The sequence below is a fragment of the Cyprinus carpio genome, chromosome B9 (assembly GCF_018340385.1).
Source record: "Cyprinus carpio isolate SPL01 chromosome B9, ASM1834038v1, whole genome shotgun sequence".
NCBI lineage: Eukaryota > Metazoa > Chordata > Actinopteri > Cypriniformes > Cyprinidae > Cyprinus > Cyprinus carpio.
Genome location: NC_056605.1, coordinates 29398094 through 29419415, shown reverse-complemented (window position 1 = coordinate 29419415; position 21322 = coordinate 29398094). Strand labels below are relative to the sequence as shown.

The window sequence follows — 21322 nt, the reverse complement described above, 5'->3', positions numbered from 1 at the left end:
GAGGTCTCCTTAATTGTGTTTTATCTCAGATATTGCTCTTTAAAGACACAAATGAGACAATTGTTGTCATACTGTGATACGATAATGTGATGAGAAATACATTAAAACTCATAATGAAATCTCCCACATTTGATTGTAGACTTAAGTATCTTGGTGAATTTGAGCAGATATTGAGATGTTGATGAGATTTGTTTTAAAACACTGAAAAAAAGTATACTTTTCCTTTTTTGAGGCCTTTGTTTAATGATGAAAAAAATAAAAATAAAAAACATCACCTGCTTTAAAATCCCTGGCCAAATTATCTACTGTTTTTTGACAAACACCAAGGTGGTCTGGTCATTTAATTGCTGTCTGAATAAACATCTCTAAGTTTACAAGAAGAAATCAATTCAAAATTCACTGTTTAAATCCTTTTTGACCCATGTTGAACACCGTACGGTAACTATTGCAAAAAAAAAAATACTGTTTTTCTGTAATTTACATGCATATTTAATACTGGGAGCTGTTAAAAACAAAAAGAAAAAAGAGAATAAAAGCACATAAACGTTTGAAATGGGTCGTTATTATGGCAGTGACAGGTATGCAATACAATTAAAATATGTATTATACACATAAAAATATAAACCAAGCAATTTTGTTTACCTTACGTAAAGAAGAGGTTGTGTTATTTACCACATTTTAAATGATATCCATAATTTTGAGAGATAAAATGCAAGACAGATAACCATTTCAACTATAGTGCATCTATTTTCCAACTTTTATAAACAGGAGGTTTTATAATTAGTGCTGTCAAATGATTAATCGCAATTAATTGCATCCAAAATTTAAGTTTTTGTTCACATAATATATCTTTGTGTACTGTGTATATTTCTTATGTATAAATAAAAGCACACACATACAGTATATATTTTTAAAATATTGTTTACATGTATATATTTATATTCATATAATTGATATTATATATAAATATATTTAATATATAAACAACATATTTTTCTTAAATATATATACATACATGTGTTTGTATTTATATATACACATAATAAATATACACAGTACACACATATATACCATGTTAACAAAAACTTTTATTTTGAATGCCATTAATCGCAATTAATCGTTGGACAGCACTATTTATAATACAAATAATAAACAGGATATTATATATTAAGTTATTCTCATTATACCGTGAATAAATCCCAATCCAAATTCATGAGTTTTATCACTGAGGTGCCATTTAAATTTATTATTACAGCTGTCCACATTAGACAATTACCATCCGAATAGGCCTTTAGTTGTGTTTTTATTGGTGGTGGTTGAGGAGAGACCCCCCACATGATTGTAAAGCGCTTTGGGTGTACAACAATACACAATAAAGCGCTATATAAATGCATCATTCATTCATTCATTCATTCATTCATTATTCCAGATATTGCTCGTTAATTTGCTTATATAGGATAAATAAAAATAGACACAAGTGAGAAGAATTTTAATTGCTGACTTGTTTTGATCTTGACTGATCTGAGCACAATTTGCGACGTTGTAGAGATATTTTCTGAAACTCTAGAAGAGACACATGAGATTACTGGAGTCTTTTGCTAAAACTTTTGATTTCACTGCTGTTTAGGAGAAGAAGAAGAAAAAAAAGATTAAAGATCTCATTTGTGATTGTTCTTTCCTACAGGTGAAACTGAGGTGTTTTGTATGATGGCAGACCGCTAAGATGTTGGCTCAGGATTAGGTACATAAATGATCAAATTTCCATTTCACTCAAAATTAATTTGCTGCAGATCAATTGAAAAGGCCTTGGGTTGTTATCTAACTGCTATTAGCAGAGGAACCATGACACAAAGTCATTAGCGGGGAAATATGGGAGTGCAGTGTCTCCCGGTTTCAAGTTATGAATTAACAATAGATGCAACCTGTATGATTGTACAATGATAAACAACAGTACAATCATTACCATAATGTTGAGGAAAAAACATTTCGGGTAATTTGGATTGCAGGAGAACATTAACTTTGAATACAAAGCAGCAAACATTTATTCATGTATATTAAACAGACAAATGCGATTTTATTAGGGCAGATCCAATTATGGAGCGAGGAATCATTAGAGTCATTACAAAGCACAGGGAAATGCTGCCACATGCACTTTCCATTGGAAGAAGGCTTCTTGTTTTCTATTTGTTCTCCTAACGTACATTTTGAAATGTTGCTGTGGATTTTAAATGACTTTTGTGGCATGGGTTATAGACACATTCAGAAAAAGACATAGGTTTTATGATACGCCATTCAGAGCGGGCGCCTGCTGTGAATTTGACACCCGTTGTGAATTGTGTTTGATATTGCTGAGACATTTTGCACGAACACCTGGTAATGATGTTTCGCCATGTGTCTCAGATAATGCAAATGGCTGTATATATCTTTTTCGACACAGCACCTCATTACAGGTGTTATATCATGACAGTGGTATTGTCCTCATAACCATCCCAATGCCTAGAACCGAAATAGTATGGGCTGTTGTGAAAATGTTTTTGATTCATATATATGCAAAAGCACCCTGCCCATTCATATAGATTTTTTCTGGATCTAAAAGTGGACTTACAATGCAGGTTCCAGGTAAAAAAGTTTAAATAAATAAATTTTAATACAAATGTTAATACATTTTGAATAAATACGTTTTAATAAATGTTTATTTGTGTATATTATATATAAATACAAACACATACATGTATTTATGTATATTTAAGACATTTTATTTTGAAGTCAATCAATCACGATTAATCGATTTGACAGTAAGTCAGTAGGTAAATAAATAAATTCCAAATGGTTTATACGATACATAGTCCAAATGGCATAACTAAAATAGAAATACAGTTTTATTTCTTGTAATACATGCATAAACTTGTCAATAATTTGACAAACTTGGACAATAATTTAGCATATAATGTTAAATATAATAATAAATAAATGAATGAACAAACAAACAAACAATTATTATATTTTATATATTTATTTTATTCTGTATAAAATATATATTAGATTAATTAGTTATCTATATATTAGAATTCTTATTTATATTATATGCTGAATTATTGCCCTGTCAAATGTATGCATATGTGTGTGTGTGTATATATGTATGTGTATATATATGTATGTGTATATATATATATATATATATATATATATATATATTAGTGCTGTCAAATGATTAATTGCGATTTATTACGTCCAAAATAAGTTTTTGTTTACATAATATGTGTGTGCACTGTGTATATTTATTAGATATATATAAATACACACACATGCATGTATATATTTAAGAAAAATGTTGCTTATATATTAAATATTATATTATATTATATAAATTATATGAATATAAATATATACATGTAAATACATGTAAATATTTTCAAAATATATGCTGTATGTGTGTGTGTTTACTGTATATATACATAATAAATACACACAATACACACACATATATTATGTAAACAAAAACTTTTATTAATCCTTTGACAGCACTAGTATGTATATTAATATCATTTTAGTTCTTATTTACTTGTGCTTACTTACCTTTTGGAAGGTGACTTCAAAATACATGAACCTCACATCTTAGGTTTCTGTGTTTCTGCTCAGAATCAGCCAAAGGGAAATACAAGTTGTTTCTAATCCTTGAATGTAGCCTAATATAGCCATTTCATGTAATATTTAAAGCGCAAGAGAAGCGGTGTATTTCATAAATGGATTTAACTAGCGGCAGTTCATAAAAACAAATTGATAAAAAAAAATGCCATTCATAAGATGCAGTTCATTGAAATCTTCTGCAGCCCTAGTGTTAGGAAACACTGCGCTTTAGACTACATTTGCAGTGAACTACTCAGTCATGTTTTCGTTGTCTTTGTTTATGTCTAATCACCCAGGGCACAAATTTGGCCAGGACTGTGACTAGTGTCTCCTCCAAAACACATGCATGATGCCCCTGCGAACCGTGTTAGTCACGTCCACCATCCTACTTCTTAGTCCTAGGTGCCTCTTCATTCTTTCAGCAAGTATTTAGAATGACAGTTACAGATCACACGGCTCTGAAAATAAGATGAGAGATTATGTTGGTGACACCTTGCCGAGTCCGTCAATCACTCTGCATCAGACCCGGTGAGAAATATTAAACCCAGCACGTTTGCGTGTCTGTATCAAGATGCTGTGAGGGTGAATTACGTGCTAGACACAACAGAAGTGATAGCAAAGGTTCAGTCCTCACTGCCCTGCATTCATTCACTCTGATGGGTTCAACTACCTTGAATCTTTGCAGAGGACAGACTATGAATGAGGTGCATGTGTGTAAATCGTTGTTCTGTGGATTATATGCAAGGTTTTAAAGAGAAGAAAGACTATTCTTTGATAGCTGTGTGATAGCTCGGTCAATTTCTTAAGTTTAGTCATTGAAAAATGAGCTAGAGATTTCTGTGAATTACTGTAAAATGTGTTTATAAAGTGGTCAAATCGATCGCATGTTATTTTAACGGGCCATTGCAAAGTGTCTCTGTCAGTCGTTTTTCTTCTCTTTTCCAGTAACGAGATTAAAACCTGCAGAGATTTTCTCACAGTCACTGAAGAGAGGGACACCTCATTTGAAAGTGATTACAGCGAATCACATTAGTGCAAGTGAATAGAACTGTTCTTAACCTTTACAACACATTCATTGTTAGCTGAAACAATATGTCATTTAAAGGAATAGCTCACCCAACCAATTAAAATTAGCTGAAAATATACTCCCCCTCTAGGCTATCGAAGATCTAGATGAGTTTGTTTCATCATCAGAACAGATTGGAGAAATTACAACATTGCATCACTTGCTCACCAATGGATGCTCTGCAGTGAATGGGTGCAATCAGAATGAGAGTCCAAACAGCTGATAAAAACATCACAATAATCCACAAGTAATCCCCACCACTCCAGTCCATCAGTTAACATCTTGTGAAGCCAAAAGCTTTGTATTTGTAAAGAAGCAAATCTATTATTAAGGTGTTTTGATTTTAAACCATTGCTTTTTGTCAAGAGTCCATAAACCATTAAAATGCTTCCTCCAGTGAAAAAAACAACATCCCCAAATTGTAGTCTCGCATCAAAATCCAACTGTTTTCACTTAACTGTGCTTGATCTGTGCGTATTTCTCTCCTGATTCAGACAAGACATCTTTTTCATTGGAGAAAGCTGTATTATGGATAGAAGACTCGCTTAAGCCTGATAGCAACAGGAATAAAATAAAAAAAGACAAAAAAAATGCAGCTTTTCACTTCACTTTGATGGATAAGATTTGATGGACTGAAGTCTTGTGGATTATTGTTTTTATCAGCTGTTTGGACTCTCATTTTGATGGGACCCATTCACTGCAGAGGATCCACTGATGAGCAAGTGATGTAATGCTACATTTCTCCAAATCTGTTTTGATGAAGAAACAAACTCATTCACATCTTGAATGGCCTGAGGGTAAGTAGATTTTCAGCAAATAATCATTTTTGAGTGAACTGTTAAATAAGCTAGTAACATTAATTTATTGTGAAACAAATGTAGCTGTATTTAAATTTTTGCTTAATTCCAGTTTCATTGTCAGAGGATTAGTAAATATTTGTATGTCTCTAAAATGATTATACCTCACCAGCCCAACAGTGAGAACAGACTTTTGTCCGTAGCTAGGCTGTAATCACTGAGCCTCTTTTTCACCATTTCAACTTTCTGTTTTTCTTCTGTTTTGTCATGTGTGCAGTGAGATGTATCAGATCGGAAAGATTGTTTCGAAACTCACTGCTTATCAGTGCAGAGGGAAAGTGAGAATGAAAGGGTGAGGTGTTGCAGAGGAAGAGAGTGTGGGAAAGGAAATATTAAACTGATTAAAATAATTGAAAGCCAGTAAAACATTCCCCGGAGGGGTAGATATGATTACTGATCAGTCTGCCATGACCATTGCAGATTTCAAAAGACTTACACATCAATTTTGTCACTTTAAAAGAGCCAATAGCGCTTGACCAGTGACATTCATAGATGGATTATTAGATGGATATATGAACAGATGGAGCGATAGACACGCCACTAAAAAATTTGGGGTCAGTATGATTTTTTGAGAAGGAATTCATATTTTGTATTCTGCAATGATGCATTAAATTGAGTATCAGTAAAGACATTTATCATTTTACTAATTTTTTCAATTTCAAACAAATGCTGTTCTTTTGACCTTGCTATTCATCAAAAAAAAAAAAAAAAAAAAATGAAGCAGCACACCTTTAACATTAACAGCAATCAGAAAGGTTTTTTTTTTTAGCAGCAAATCAGCATATTAGAATGATTTCTGAAGGATCATGTGACACTGAGTTATGATGCTGAAAATTCAGCATTGCATCACAGAAATATATTACAGTTTATTTGGAATAGTAGAAATATTTCACAATATTACAGTTTTTATTGTATTTTTTAACTTTGTGAGCAGAAGAGACTTCTTTCAAAAAATCGTACTGATTATATAGGAGTTAGATAGATACATAGTCAGAATTTTAGCGCTGTAACTGAACTTTAGTTTAGTGTTGACAGGTAGTTCATCGTGACAAGTTGGCAATTCATTATCACCCAAAAATAGCATTTGTTTCCATATGGTCAGGCCTATATATACCTGTCATGTTTGGAATGGTTGAATCTCGACAATCTCCCTGAATGACGTTATTGTTGTTGTGACACTTGATCGTTGTCGTTCTGCAGGGACTTTATTTTAAGCTATTGAATTCTGCAGTGCTGTGTTGTGGTTTTATGCTGTCTCTGGTGGACTGTCTGCTGTCAGCCTTCATGTCTCTCCATCCTGCTGTGACTGTGCAGGGCATGACGGAGCGGCGTATGCCGGTATTCTGAGAGTCCGGGATCGTCTTTCTCTGTGGAGCTCCTGGTATGGATGTAGATGTGGAGAGGGGATATGGCGACACATTTCTGCAGACAGGTGACAGGACGCTGAGGTGTCGTTTCCCTTGATGGTGAACCGAACAAACCAGTCACACTGCTGGCAGATTTGTGTTGGTTAATGATGGCTTCAGTGTTGAGGAGCTTTCCAAACTACAAGCTATTTCAATTTAGTCAAGCAATCATAAAAAAAAAGAGGAAATAGTGAAAATGCACTACAAGTTTATTCTAAAAATAGCTCATTATAAAAACAACAACAACAACAACTTTGTTTAGAGGGAAATGTGTATTTAAATCTGTTAATCAGATTTTATTACAACGGTCTCCGGAATACGTCATTCTGATTGGCTGGTTGTGGCATATTTTTGTGTAATTTGCTTATTTCACTGTAGTCCATAGGAATTTGACAGTTCTACTTTTTTATTTGTCTAATATCAATCCACATTCTCTCTATTTTTATACCAATGCAAATGTGAATCTTGGAACTCTGATAGATAAACAGAAGTTTGGATGACTAAGAGTGGCTCTAACAAGTAAAATGAAAAAGAAAAAAACAAGTATTCATTGAAAAATATAAATAAAAAAACAATAAAACTTCAAATAAAATTGAATAAATAATAATTGACAAAAACAGACATATTAACCGATTTTATTTTTTTGGAATTTTGTTAAATCTAAAAATAAATAATAATTACAGAAATTTTATTAAGGAAAATGAAAACATTTTATAGAGGACTGCAATTAAAGAACTTGAACTCAGGTTCCCTTTCAGTCGGTCACTCTCGACGGCACGTCGGTGACCGACGAAAATGGGATATCGCTTCGATAGACCAATCTACTTCGAGTGTAAACTAAACGAGCCAATGCACATTGGCATGCAATTATTGCATCCAGCTGCCGCTGATCACATCTTTATTGTAGTTGGTCAGAGGGTGAGTTTAATAAGGGATTTTGTGTTATGAGTAGAGGGTTTTTGTTGTTCTGCTCAACTGTGTGCTCCTGCTGTGAATTACGAGTTCAGCACGCTCTCGGAAGCTTCGTGTGTTGGCGAGACGGCGCTTCAGCGGTGGTCGTTCCAGTGTTCAGCACGCTCTCGGAAGCTTCGTGTGTTGGCGAGACGGCGCTTCAGCGGTGGTCGTTCCAGTGTCGAGTGGATTGCACACTTCAGGTTGCACTACCCCCTGTCGTGTTGCAAGCGGCCAATTCCCCTGTGCGCCTCAGCACTAAAAGAGCATTTCCCAAAGAGCAAATTTCTCTAAAAGAGCTTCATGGGTGCGTCTTTGTAAAGACGACGGATCGTCCTTATAAGGATGCCGTTTCACCCGTGCGTTTCTGGGTGCGGTCGTTACCTGGCAACGGGTGATGGTCACGCTTGCTGCCTCACGTGTCTGGGCAAACACGCTGAGGTAGCTTTCGTGGATGAGTCATCTTCTCTCTGCGGGAAGATGACCATCTCGGAGCTGCGAACCAGGCTCTGCTTCCTTCAAAAAAGGGGGCGGAGTCCCGCTGCCGCGATTTGGGGCTCGTTCTGGCGGCCGACAGACGAAAACCATTTCCAGCAGTAGCACGGGCGGTTTGAGGATTATAGTGGTGGCAAACCCCTCAGGGAACCAACCCTCTGGGGACCATCACTCCTCTTGCATCTCCAATCCAGAGGAGTAACCCACGGAACGCGCTGGGCCCTCTTCAAAGAGCGTACCAGTGGTATCCAGTGGGCCTCCCCCTGACCAGATGTCGATCTCAGCATCGGAGGGAGAGCTGTCAGATGAAGATTCAGCTGTGCTGCTGCCCTCTGGGACGGTGGCGGAGCCTGAATTGGATCCGGAGATGACAGCTATGTAGGGCTCGAGTGGAAATCTCCACCGCGTCCCGAGCCCTCGAGGCAGGATGATTGGTTTCTCAAGGTGGCGCGCGCTGGTTTTTAGCGCCCCACCCTGGTGCCTTTCTTCCCGGAAGTGCATGACGAGCTCACCAGGTCGTGGATGGCACCTTTTACTGCCAGAAAGGTCACCGTGCATTCTCTGGGTCGTGCGATGTCCACGCTTGTGGTCCAGGAGCACCATCTCTGGCTGAGTCTGGTTGAAATGAGGGACGCGGACAAAGATCAGTTCCTTAATGCCTGTGTCCCAGACCGGCCTCTTCGGTGACGTGGTCGAGAACCTGGCCCAGCAGTTCTTGGCTGCATGGCAGCAGACTGAGGCGGTCCAACCTTCTGCCCGGCGGGCAGCTGCTGCCTCCACCCGTCCGCCGGTTGCAACGCACCAGCCTGCTCGTCGCCGAGTGCGTCCCCCTGCGTCCACCCGCTCCCGCGCCGCATCCGCAGCAGCCTCCAGCAAGTGGCGCCGTAGAGCTGGGCATAGGCAGGCCGCCCCCACCCGTCCTGGCTCCCGTCAAACCTGGTGGTGAGCGGAAGGGCAAGAGGCCCCGGGACGGGTGGCTCAGAGAGAGGTAGCCGCTTTCTGGGGGATGGTAAAAGCACCTCTCCCTCCCCTGGAGAAGGGCCAGGGGAGAATCTGGAAGTCTCGACGAGAGAGCGTTTTTTTTCTGTCTCTGGGTCCCAGGAGGGCATGGAGAGTTGCGGACGGCCAAACACCGGACCTCACTCATCCTCCTCCTTCGCCAGATGGCAGCAGCGGGTGGTTCGAGAGCGTCAACAAAGGCCCTACTCACGCACCCTCTGCCAACCCGTGGAACCAGGTGAGCCCTGCACCCCACACTCGCACCACACTCAGGCCTGCTCACAAGCCGCCCGAGATGGGTCCCTGTGTTCCACCTCGCTGCCCCACTGCGGGTACGGCTGTGGTTCGCGCTGGTCCCGCTTGTACGGTTTCTAAGCGCCTGGTCAGCGCTACCCAGCCCGTCTCGCTGGGTCCTGCGGACCATCAGCCTCGGCTATGCGATGCGATTCAGTTCGCCCGGCGTCCCCCCAAGTTCAACGGTATCCACTTCACTACAGTGAAAGCGTCCGATGCCCCTGTTCTGCGGGAAGAGATCGCAGTCTTACTGGTGAAAGACGCGATAGAGCCGGTCCCTCCAGCCGATATGAGGATGGGGTTTTACAGCCCCTACTTCACTGTACCCAAGAAAGGCGGTGGGTTACAACCGATCTTGGATCTGCGAGTTTTGAACCGGGCTCTTCATCGGCTACTGTTCAAGATGTTGACGCAGAAACGCATCTTCGGGTGCGTCCGTCCCCGAGATTGGTTTGCAGCGATCGACCTGAAGGACGCGTACTTTCATGTATCGATCCTTCCGCGCCACAGACCTTTTCTGCGGTTTGCATTCGAAGGACGGGCATGTCAGTACAAGGTCTTGCCCTTCGGGCTGTCCCTGTCTCCCCGTGTCTTCACGAAAGTCACGGAGGCGGCTCTTGTTCCCCTCAGAGAGCAGGGTGTTCGTATTCTCAACTATCTAGACGATTGGCTGATACTAGCAAAATCTCGGGATCAGTTGTGCGAACACAGGGACCTGGTGCTCCGGCACCTCAGCCTGTTGGGCCTTCGGGGTCAACTGGGAAAAGAGCAAACTCTTGCCAACGCAGAGGATCTCTTTTCTCGGTATGGAGTTGGATTCGGTCGACCAGACCCAGGCACGCCTCACAGAGGAACGTGCGCGGTCGGTGCTAGCCTGCTTGAATACATTCAAGAGCAGGACAGCGGTCCCACTGAAACTCTTTCAGAGGCTCCTGGGGCATATGGCGGCCGCAGCGGCACTTACATCGCTCGGCCTATTACATATGAGACCGCTCCAGCACTGGCTTTATGGCCGAGTCCCGAGGTGGGCGTGGAAGCGCGGCACTCACCGGGTCCAAGTTACACCGGCCTGTCGCCCAAACCCTCACCCCCCCCGTGGTCAGATCTTGCGTTTCTCAGGGCAGGGGTGCCCCTAGAGCAGATCTCCAGGCATGCTGTGGTTTACACGGATCCCTCCACCACCGGCTGGGGGGCCACGTACAACGGGCATGCAGTCTCAGGGGTTTGGACGGGCCCGCAGCTGCAGTGGCACATCAATTGCCTAGAGTTGTTAGCAGTGCACCTTGCCTTGAACCGTCTCAAAGGTCACTTACGAGGCAAGCATGTGCTGGTCCGAACGGACAACACAGCGACCGTTGCGTACATCAACTGACAAGGTGGTCTGTGGTACATTCGCATGTCACAACTCGCCCGCCACCTCCTCCTTTGGAGTCAGAAGGTTCTGAGGTCTCTTCGTGCCGTTCACATTCCAGGCCTGCTCAACCGTACAGCCGACGAGGTGTCTCGAGCAATGCTCCCAGGAGAATGGCGACTCCATCCCCTGACGGTCCAGCTAATTTGGAGACGGTATGGAGCCGCTCAAGTAGATCTGTTTGCTTCTCCAGAGACCGCTCACTGCCAGTTGTTCTACTCCCTGACTGAGGGAACTCTCGGCAGGGATGCACTGGCACACAGCTGGCCGCGGGGCCTACGCAAGTATGCGTTTCCCCCAGTGAGCCTTCTTGCACAGACACTGTGCAAAGTCCAGGAGGACGAGGAGCAAGTCTTGCTAGTGGCGCCGTATTGGCCCACGCGGTCCTGGTTCCCCGAACTAGTGCTCCTCGCGACAGCCCCTCCTTGGCCGATTCCTCTGAGGAAGGATCTACTTACTCAGAGACGGGGGAACCATTTGGCACCCGCGTCCAGACCTTTGGAAACTCCATGTCTGGTCCCTGGACGGGACGTGGTGGTTCTAGGTGACCTGCCCCAGGAGGTAGTGAACACCATCACTTCGGCAAGAGCACCGTCTACGAGACACGCTTACGCCTTGAAGTGGAACCTGTTCGTCGAGTGGTGTTCTTCTCGCCGAGAAGACCCCCGAAGATGCCCGATTGCGGTTGTGCTTTCCTTTCTGCAGCAAGGGCTGGAGCGAAGGCTGTCTCCCTCCACCCTCAAAGTCCAGGTTGCCGCTATTGCTGCGTACCATGACCCCGTGAATGGGAAGTCTTTAGGTAAGCATGACCTCGTTATCAGGTTCCTTAGAGGGGCCAGGAGGTTAAATCCTTCCCGGCCCCCCTCCATACCCTCTTGGGACCTGACTCTGGTGCTGAAATCACTACAGCAGGGCCCATTCGAGCCTTTGCATTCAGTCGAGCCAAAGTTTCTTTCATTGAAAACTCTGCTCCTGCTTGCACTGGCCTCCATCAAGAGGGTAGGGGACCTGCATGCATTTTCGGTCGACGATTCATGCCTGGAGTTTGGGCCAGCTGACTCCCAGGTAATCCTGAGGCCCCGGCCCGGCTACGTGCCCAAGGTTCCCACTACACCCTTCAAAGACCAAGTGGTGGACCTGCAAGCGCTGCCCCTGGAGGAGGCAGACCCAGCCCTAGCTTTGCTCTGTCCCGTCCGAGCATTGAGATGCTACGTAGACCGGACACAAAGCTTCAGGACCTCAGACCAGCTCTTTGTCTGTTACGGAGGCCGGCAGAAGGGGAATGCCGTCTCTAAGTAGAGGATGGCCCTCTGGATTGTGGATGCCATAGCCCTGGCTTGTCAGGCACAGGGTGTGCCCTGCCCGTTCAGGTTGCGAGCTCACTCAACAAGAAGTGTTGCATCCTCCTGGGCGCTGGCTCGTGGCGCCTCGCTGACAGATATTTGTAGAGCTGCGGGCTGGGCGACCCCTAACACGTTCGCTAGGTTCTATACCCTTCGTGTAGAGCCGGTATCCTCCTGTGTTCTCACCTCAAACGGGTAGTGGCATGAGAGGCCCCGGTTAGTGTCGGCTTGCTAAAACCGCTCCAGAGTGTCCGTACTGTAGACCCTGTTGAGATCCTCCATCACCCTAGGCAGCTGGACGCGGCGGAATGTCCGGCGACAGGCCTTCATGATGAATCAGTGAGAACCATGGAAGGCTGGGTTCCATATTGAGACCTAAGCGGTACTCGTATGCGTATAGTCCACGGTATAGCCTTAGAGCCCGTGTTTCCCCGGCAGACTTCTGCCTTTCCAGGAGGGTTTGAATCACCTCAAATTTCTCCATATACACCTAAACGGATGCTATATGTGTATTTGCTCCCGGGACCTCCTTCGGGAAGGATGGAGCCTCCGCAGCGTCCCTGTTCCAAGTGGAACGGGTAAGTTTTTCCAGTGTTATCCAGTCTCACTCAGTGAGGTAGTGCTTTGACAATGGTGAGTGGAGCTACTTGTTCCGAGCCCCGGCCTACACCTAATAGGGGCGCAGGCGACTCGCACAGGACACTGGAAGGGGCAGCACCCATGGCGCTTTGGTAGGGATCCCATTTTCGTCGGTCACCGACGTGGCATCGAGAGTGACCGACTGAAAGGGAACGTCTCGGTTACGTATGGTAACCCTCGTTCCCTGAAGGAGGGAACGGAGACGCCACGTCCCGTCGCCATGGTTGGTGTACCACCGCTGAGCTGCCGGGTCTCCAGCTCGGCTCCTCAGCGAAAACCTGGTATGCATTGCACCTGCTGCCTTATTATACTCACTCTGTGATCAGCGGCAGCTGGATGCAATAATTGCATGCCAATGTGCATTGGCTCGTTTAGTTTACACTCGAAGTAGATTGGTCTATCGAAGCGATATCCCATTTTCGTCGGTCACCGACGTGGCGTCTCCGTTCCCTCCTTCAGGGAACGAGGGTTACCATACGTAACCGAGACGTTCACTTGTATTCGAACTTGCTACAGACTTGGATATTTTAAACTCGAGTGCAGTCAAGATAAAAAAAAGACAGAAAAAAAGACTCTCTGAGATTAAAAATATCTTTCAAAGGAGCGTCCTGGCCACAATGGGCAGCGAGAAACAAAATTAAGATAACACAACATAAATAAACTGTCTTTCACCCTAACTCAATAATGATGCTGCCACACATTTTATGCTGTTATTTTTTATTATCTGTAGGCTTTGTTTCAGAATCACTGGTGACAATTACTATTTGACTCCCATCCCTCTACAGAATTTGTGGATTAGTGGATTACACAGTAAATATTCATCCATGGCATTTGATATTTTGATATTTCTTTCACCAGAAAAAAAAGGTCAAAATCAAAATTTAAGTTTAGGACCTCTGGTTGAGTTGACTAGTTCAGGATGACCCATTTGCTTTTCTTTTTCCATTTGCCAAAAGCTTTTCTTTTTGTGTTTGCCAGATGAGTTGAAAAACATGACATTGGACAGTGTGGAAAGGGATTTATTAATTTACATTATTTACATTTACAGTTACATTTAACTACATTTTAAACATGAATTTAAAAAAAATTGTGCTGTAAATGACCATTTTTCTTAGAGAAATATTTACGTTGATTTACAAGCTATAAAATAGTTTTTATGACTTGTGGGGGAAAAAGTAGCTTGTTACTGGAAAAGCTGCACTATTTTAGTTGTACTACTATCACGCTTCTGAAAATTGCATTGAAGTTAGCAGCATCGCTACTTTTAGTTAGTCGCTCCCCAACGCTGATCACTCTCATTTCGTTTGGCTAGAGAGGACGGTTCAGGCGGGCTGGCGCCCTGCTGGGACAGAGAGACAGGGTCTCTCATATATCTGCCCCCACATCTGTCCCTCCACGTCTCTGTGGGTCTCAGGTGTCTGCTGTGCTGTTTGTGTCTCTGGGGCCTCTCTATTACATCACGGTTTTCAGAACTTTCACCCCTTCAGAACTCTGACCCGCAGAGCTTGGTTTGAAGCTTTGACACTTAGTATGTGCACGTTGTTTTCAGCTTGTAAGAGAGCATCTCAGTTTTTTAATTGGTTTTTAGTGCATCTGAGCTCAGTCTGTATAGAGCTTCAGACTTTTAAAGGAATAGTTCACACAAAAATGGCAATTTGCTGAAAATGTAATCACCCTCAGTCCATTTAAGATGTGGATGATTTTGTTTCTTTATCTAAACAGATTTAGAGAAATGTAGCATTACATCACTTGCTCACCAGTGGATCCTCTTCAATGAATGGGTGCCGTCAGAATGAGAGTCCAAACAGCTGATAAATACATATTTGTTTTAGAGCTGTTTTTGCTTTTAAACAGGGCTTGATCTGTGCATATTGCTCTCTTGATTCAGACAAGATGACTTTGTTTTTGCTGGAGTAAGAAATATTATGGATAGAGGACTCATATTTTAAGTCAGAAACAGCTTAATGATGGATTTGTTCTTACAAATATGCATCTTTTCACTTCATAAGATATTATTTAGTGAACCGGAGTGGTGTGGATTACTTGTGGATTATTGTGATGTTTTTATCAGCTGTTTGGACTCTAATTCTGACGGCACCCATTCGCTGCAAAGGATCCATTGGTGAGCAAGTTATGTAGCTAAATTTCTCCAAACCTGTTGAAGAAACACATATCTGCATTTTGGATGACCTGAGGGTGGGTACATTTTCGTCAGCTTCATTTTTTGGGTGAACTGTTCCTTTAATCTTAAGGTTCATTTGAAAGCCACACAGTTTTAGTGCATGCCTCTAGCAGTGCCAAGGTCATGGGTTTGATTTTCAGTCACTTGGGATAAAATTGTCTGCCAAATGCAAAAATGTTGGCTCTGCCAAATTTCAACAACATCAAGCATATTTGATATCAGTCGGTGTGATGGACTCTCCTTGCTTTGGCAATGACCAATGAGCTTTTTCTCTAAAGATCTGGCAAGCTGCTGTCCTCTTCGAATCTGATCCAAACTAATTTTCCTCAGCAAACACAAAGCCACGTATCTCAAATGCTGATTGTTATGCATGAGCATTTTTTCCTCCTGCACTCAAATGACTAATGAAACTAGAAAGTGGAGGCAGCACTGTTTGTAATTATTCAATGTATTATTGAAGTGAATTCATTATATTACAATTGTTTTCGTTTATGCAGCACTCCAGAGATTTCGATAAGCTTCCTATTGATTTCCTGCCCAAATAGAGTCCCATGATCCAGACAAAAACCCTGTAAATACCAGGGATTTCAAAACTGTTATTCAAAGGCCTGGAAAAGTAATGGAAATTATTAAAAACCTTAAAATGTCATAAAAAAAATAAATAAAAAAAACCTATTTATTTTTATTTTTCAATGCAGTCTTTATAAAAATCATTTTCATTTTCCAGGCAGTCATTGCAAACTGCTGAAAATACCATTAAAAAATCATGCAAACTGGTCAGAAAATGTGCAAACACTGCATGAATTCAGAGAGAAATGTCAGCAGTCGTCATTTTATCTGTCACCTCTGTTCCTTATTTAATCGGTGAGTGTGACAGACTGAAAAGTGTCAGAATTCACCCGAAAAAGTCGATAGGTGAGACAACCCTGAACAAAATAGTTGAATCAGTGGATGCCAGAGCCAGTGGAACCAAAGGAGAATGCATAAAATAAAACTTGCAAAGCATATAAAATAAATGTCAGAAAAATCACCCTTTTTTAAATGGAACATTTTTATTGAGGTAGATGAAAACATATTTCAAATGTCTCAAAACAAATGTTTCCATACATGTTTTTGTTGAGTATAGTATAGCAGACTACTTACATAAAATGCATATAATTATCAGCTGTCGTACTATATCTCCCAATAGTGTCATAAGATGACATTTGAATGCTTAATGTGATGATCCAAGCTCTGTAGTTTCAAAACATAAAATGCAGTGCAATACAATGATGACTGAGAAAATTTACACATTTTTACTTGATTTTGCAAAAATAATTATGTATAATCAAGGAAACCATCTAGCAAGTGTTCATTTTTATATATTATGAACAATCCAAAATTTATTCTTACATTTACTTCATAAAATCAGTAAAGATTTTGCAGTGAAAAGACACGTGAAGCACAAACTGAAGGTGGACATTTGTACAATTAAACTAAAAGGCCTTTTACTTGCTAAAAAGTCTGAAGGCATGTAGTAGATTGTGTGCAACAGGTTTTTCAGCAAAGTTTTGATCAGTTTAGAGGCAGCAGAGATGTAATATGATATAGTGAGTATTAGATGCAGCTGTAATAATCCCATAGTGCAGCATTAGCATGTGATTTTAATGACAGAACATAATATTGATTTGAGAGAGAAACACTGGCTTTTTCTTCCCCAGCATGACACCAAAGGCATGAAGGCCTCCAAAAAAAGCCCCGCTGGCAGTGCGCAGGCCTGAACGAGGGGAGGGGAGAGAAGAAGACGGTCTGAAATAAAAGCAGCTGTTCCCAGGCTTGCTGAATACGCGTTATGTTTATGGGTGCCACTGGAGCTGGTCTCCTAAGCAAACCAGACTGCTGGCGAGTCTGACCCCTGCAGGACAGGCAGGAAACTACAGACCTAATCTGTGGATCTCTAACCCTCCTCTTCCTCCGGACTGACACGCAGTCGGTGAGTGTGACGACTGCTTGGACCGATCGATCGATTGGAACATTTGGCTTGTAATTGTATTTTTAAGGAAATAAAGGATGACTTCACAGGGAGTTTTGTAGTCATTGATAGTGACTGGAAGACAGTGTGGCGACTGACACATTACTCTGATAATGAGCGCTTGCTTGGTGATGACAAATAGGAGATTTGCAGGTGTTTGCTGTTTAGGGATGAGAGTAGAGTGATCCTGTATGAACAGCATAATATAATAACTGGTCCTAACTAGATGCCTTTTGGTAGTGTTTTTTTTTTTTCTTCTTTCTTTCTTTCTTTCTTTCTTTCTTTCTTTCTTTCTTTCTTTTCCTTTTTTTTTCTTTGTGTAAAACTATTTGGTTCCCAACACTTGTGTTCTTGATAATTAAAATCAATATTGCACATATATTTGAATAAGTTTGTTTGGAAATGTTAGTGGTTTCAACTAATCTCAACTAGCTTGTTTGTGCTGTGAACACTGAAATTCTGTGGCTGGTTGAGGAGAGCTGTGGTGTTTCTTTCACAATAATCTGATTGATTTTTACCCGGTGGATGATAAAATAGATTAACAAAGTCCCACAGACTGCACTGAAGGAGGGCCTCGAGTAGGAAGTAAACCACCTTAGCAAGCGCTTGGCAACAACTCTTGTACTGTTTCAGTGAGTTTTGCTAGGGCAGATCTAGTTTTGTACTGTTTCTGCAGTGTTTGGTAATAAAAGCTTTTTCATTTTGCTGGGAAATCCCATATTGAGCCGTTTATTGAATCGGTCATAAACCTGCTTTGCTTGAACCGCCAGCAATCTTCCTGCAGACTGATGTCAGACTCTGAGCTCCATCTAAATGACTGAGAACACAAGCTTCTCATTAAGAAGTTGTTTGTTTCTTTTTCACCTGATCAATTCTGTCACTGTCCTGAAATTGCCTGTAAATTTGTTTCCACCTCCCTCTCATTTACCTTCACTTCCTCTGCAACAAATAACAAAATTGACTGGTCAAATTTATTTTTACTCATTCTTAGAACATTTTTCTTACGTCGCAAACTCTGAAATAGTGATTGTTTTGTTTTATAAGAAGGCATTTTGAGAAAAAATATCACGATTACACCGTTAATGTAGACATTTTGCTTGCTAATTTAATTAATTGCTAAAGCAAAACAATGACAGTATATGATAATTACAAACTTCAGCATAATTTTTACGTAGGTATCAGTGTTGGAGACAAGCTAACTAATGCAGAAGACAAATGCTATTCATAATCTAGTTTACTTCCATAATGTGACGTACTGTATAGATATTTAATAACAATTGAGACAAATTTAGTGTGGGACTTGATTTTATGTGTCAGGAATTGAATGAATAATAAAAAGTGGGTGTTACAACATGTTTGTAGGATTTGTGACATCAGCCTTAAAGGAAAGTCGTTTTAGAAATGGAGCGAGATTGCAAAAACATTTTTTTTTTTTTTTTTTTTTTTTTTTTTATTGAAAAATTATAAGTGTGCACTAATGAATCAGGAAAACCATTAATCTTTAATGCCCTTCCAAATTAAGGCCTAAAAGTCTTAAATCAAAGCAGAAAGTCTTAAATTCATAAATTCATGGCATAAAAAGCTGCATTCATTGCAAAACAACAACAAAATCCTCCTCAGTATTTTTGTTTTCTGATACTTAAATCAAGATACTTGAGATGCTTGAGATGACTTCAGATTCAGATCTAAAATGAAGTCTTTAATAGTTGAACAAAATTAAGCGAGTTTATGTTTAAAACAAGAACAAATATCAGTGAATGGGGAATGAAAACTTGTTTTCCCCTTTAAATTAAGCCCATTGGAAAATATTTGCTCTGGTTTCAATAATAACCTAGAAAACCTTAAGTAAATTTGTTTAACTTTTAATGTTGACTTTTTAGGAAAAGTAGCTTTAGTAGTAGCTTAGCTACACTGACAAAAAAATGGTATAAGAAAGAATTTTCACTCAGAAATTGCTTGTAAATTTCAAAATAATAATGATAATAATACAACTTTGAATTAACCCTGAACTTTTGAAGTAGAAGGACTAAAATATTATTTTCTTGTAAAACATACTTAAATAATCCAACAATGTTTTATTTACAACTTTGACAAATCATTTTCACAACACTATCTACTTCAGAATTTCATGGTTATTTTAGTGTTACTTGCTGTTTCTTCATAACTATTTGTGAAATTTACTGGCAATTTACTGGCAATTTGATTTTTTTTTTTTTTTTTTTTACCATAAAACGTTATTTTTATTTTGTGCAGGTATATTTGTTCAAATACTGTTTAATGTCAATTTCTGAATGAAAAAAAAAAATGGTGTAGAAACAATTTTCTCAGAAATGAAATGGCTATTAAATTTCTCTAACAAATACAAAGAATTTAATTAACATTGAATTAAATGTGACATTTTGACATAGAAAAACTTTGACACTAAGAAAAAAAGTTCTTTGCTTTATTTACTACTTCAAAAAGTCATATTTTAGCATTTTTTGTGCCAGATAAATACTTCTCTGATTGCTTGTATACTGTATAGAATTACTTTTCCAAAAGTGCAGCTTGACTTCAGTTTAACTAAGCCAAAGTAGCACTTGGGAAGCTGCAATTTCAAGGTAGTCTCACAAGCACCACACCATATGTAGTTCATTCCCAGTAATATAAACACGGTATTATTGAAATTTCTCCATCTTTCATGAGTTTAATCAGACGTTCAGTTGAGCAGGTTGTGGATCTTCAGCTCTCTCGGAAACCTGACTCCACCAGCCAGCCCGGTTTAAAATAAGTTAGATTTATTTTTGCGGCTACTTGGCGCCTAGATTACTTCACTTTCCTGTCATGTGAGCTCGGGTCTGTACATAACTCATTACAAGATAGCCTCAGATTGTTGACACGCTTTAGACGTGAGGATTTGCACCATCTCAAGGTGAAAGCTTTCAACCAGCACCAGCTCAATAGTTAACTAAAGCTGCCATATAGAGCGTTGCGCTAAATATGAGGAACAAGGATGTTCCATCATCTTCTCTAACGCAGAGCTGCATTTAAATGCATCTGAAGCGCAAGAGTAGCTGTTACCAGGCTTATTTTGGGTGGTGGATGTCTGTGGTTGCTCATCCTTCTTGACAGGTTGATGGGTTTACAGCAATGCAGCACAGTTAAAATAGAGCACTCTTTACCCACTGATGTTATGTACCACCACACATGATCATGCATCATAGGACTGCTGTGCATTTTAAAAAATGTTTTCTGGCTTCGGGGCTGGGCCTTTTTTTTACCCATTTGTGTGATATAGCTCCAAATGTTTATTTTATCTATTCATATTTTTAGTACTTGCATCAGTATATCAGTATTTATGCATTTCCTTTGAAATGGAACATTTTTATCAAACGTGCATATTTTATAATAAAGCTCAAAAAAATTATTTTATTTATTCATATTTTCAATACTTGAATCAGTATCTCGGTATTTATGCATTTCTTTTGAAATGGAAAAAACATTAAGTAATGATATTATTGTTTTAAGCAGATTCAAAATGTTTAATGTTTAACAAAATTTGAAAGCAACAATCTACTTAGAATAATCTAGCAATTTTCCCCTCTAAGAACTATATTCAAATCTATATGTGTATCATTTTTATTTATATGCATCAAATTTTAATTATAAATAATATTAAGTAGCATCATACATTTGAATAAGTGGCCTATATAATACAACAACAACTACTACAACTACTACGAATTATTGTTATATAGGCAACTTATTCAAATGTTGTTAATAATAATAATAATAATAATAATAATTATTATTATTATTATTATTATTATTATAAATTAATAATAATTATTATTATTATTATTTATGCTGCTGAAAATATAATAATAATAATAATAATAATAATAATAATTGATATAATAATTAGCCCAATAATTTAATTAATTTTTTTTCTTGTAAAATGAGGATACAAAGGGTATTTTTTTATTATATTTGTTTTTATGTTTTTTTTAGGTAAACATATAATTATATGATCTCTGTGGTTAAAAAAAACATGTTTGTCTT

The 21322-nt window shown here is 40.0% G+C and overlaps 1 protein-coding gene across 1 annotated transcript in view; it reads left to right on the top strand.

The window, feature by feature from the left end:
• Window positions 1–16801: 16801 nt before the first annotated feature.
• The window catches only part of LOC109096460 (xin actin-binding repeat-containing protein 2-like), a 39014-nt gene continuing 34493 nt past the window's right edge, over window positions 16802–21322 (top strand). The window contains exon 1 of the mRNA XM_042731854.1: window positions 16802–17242. The gene's annotated coding sequence lies outside the window, so the exon portion shown is untranslated. The remainder of the gene's footprint in view (window positions 17243–21322) is intronic.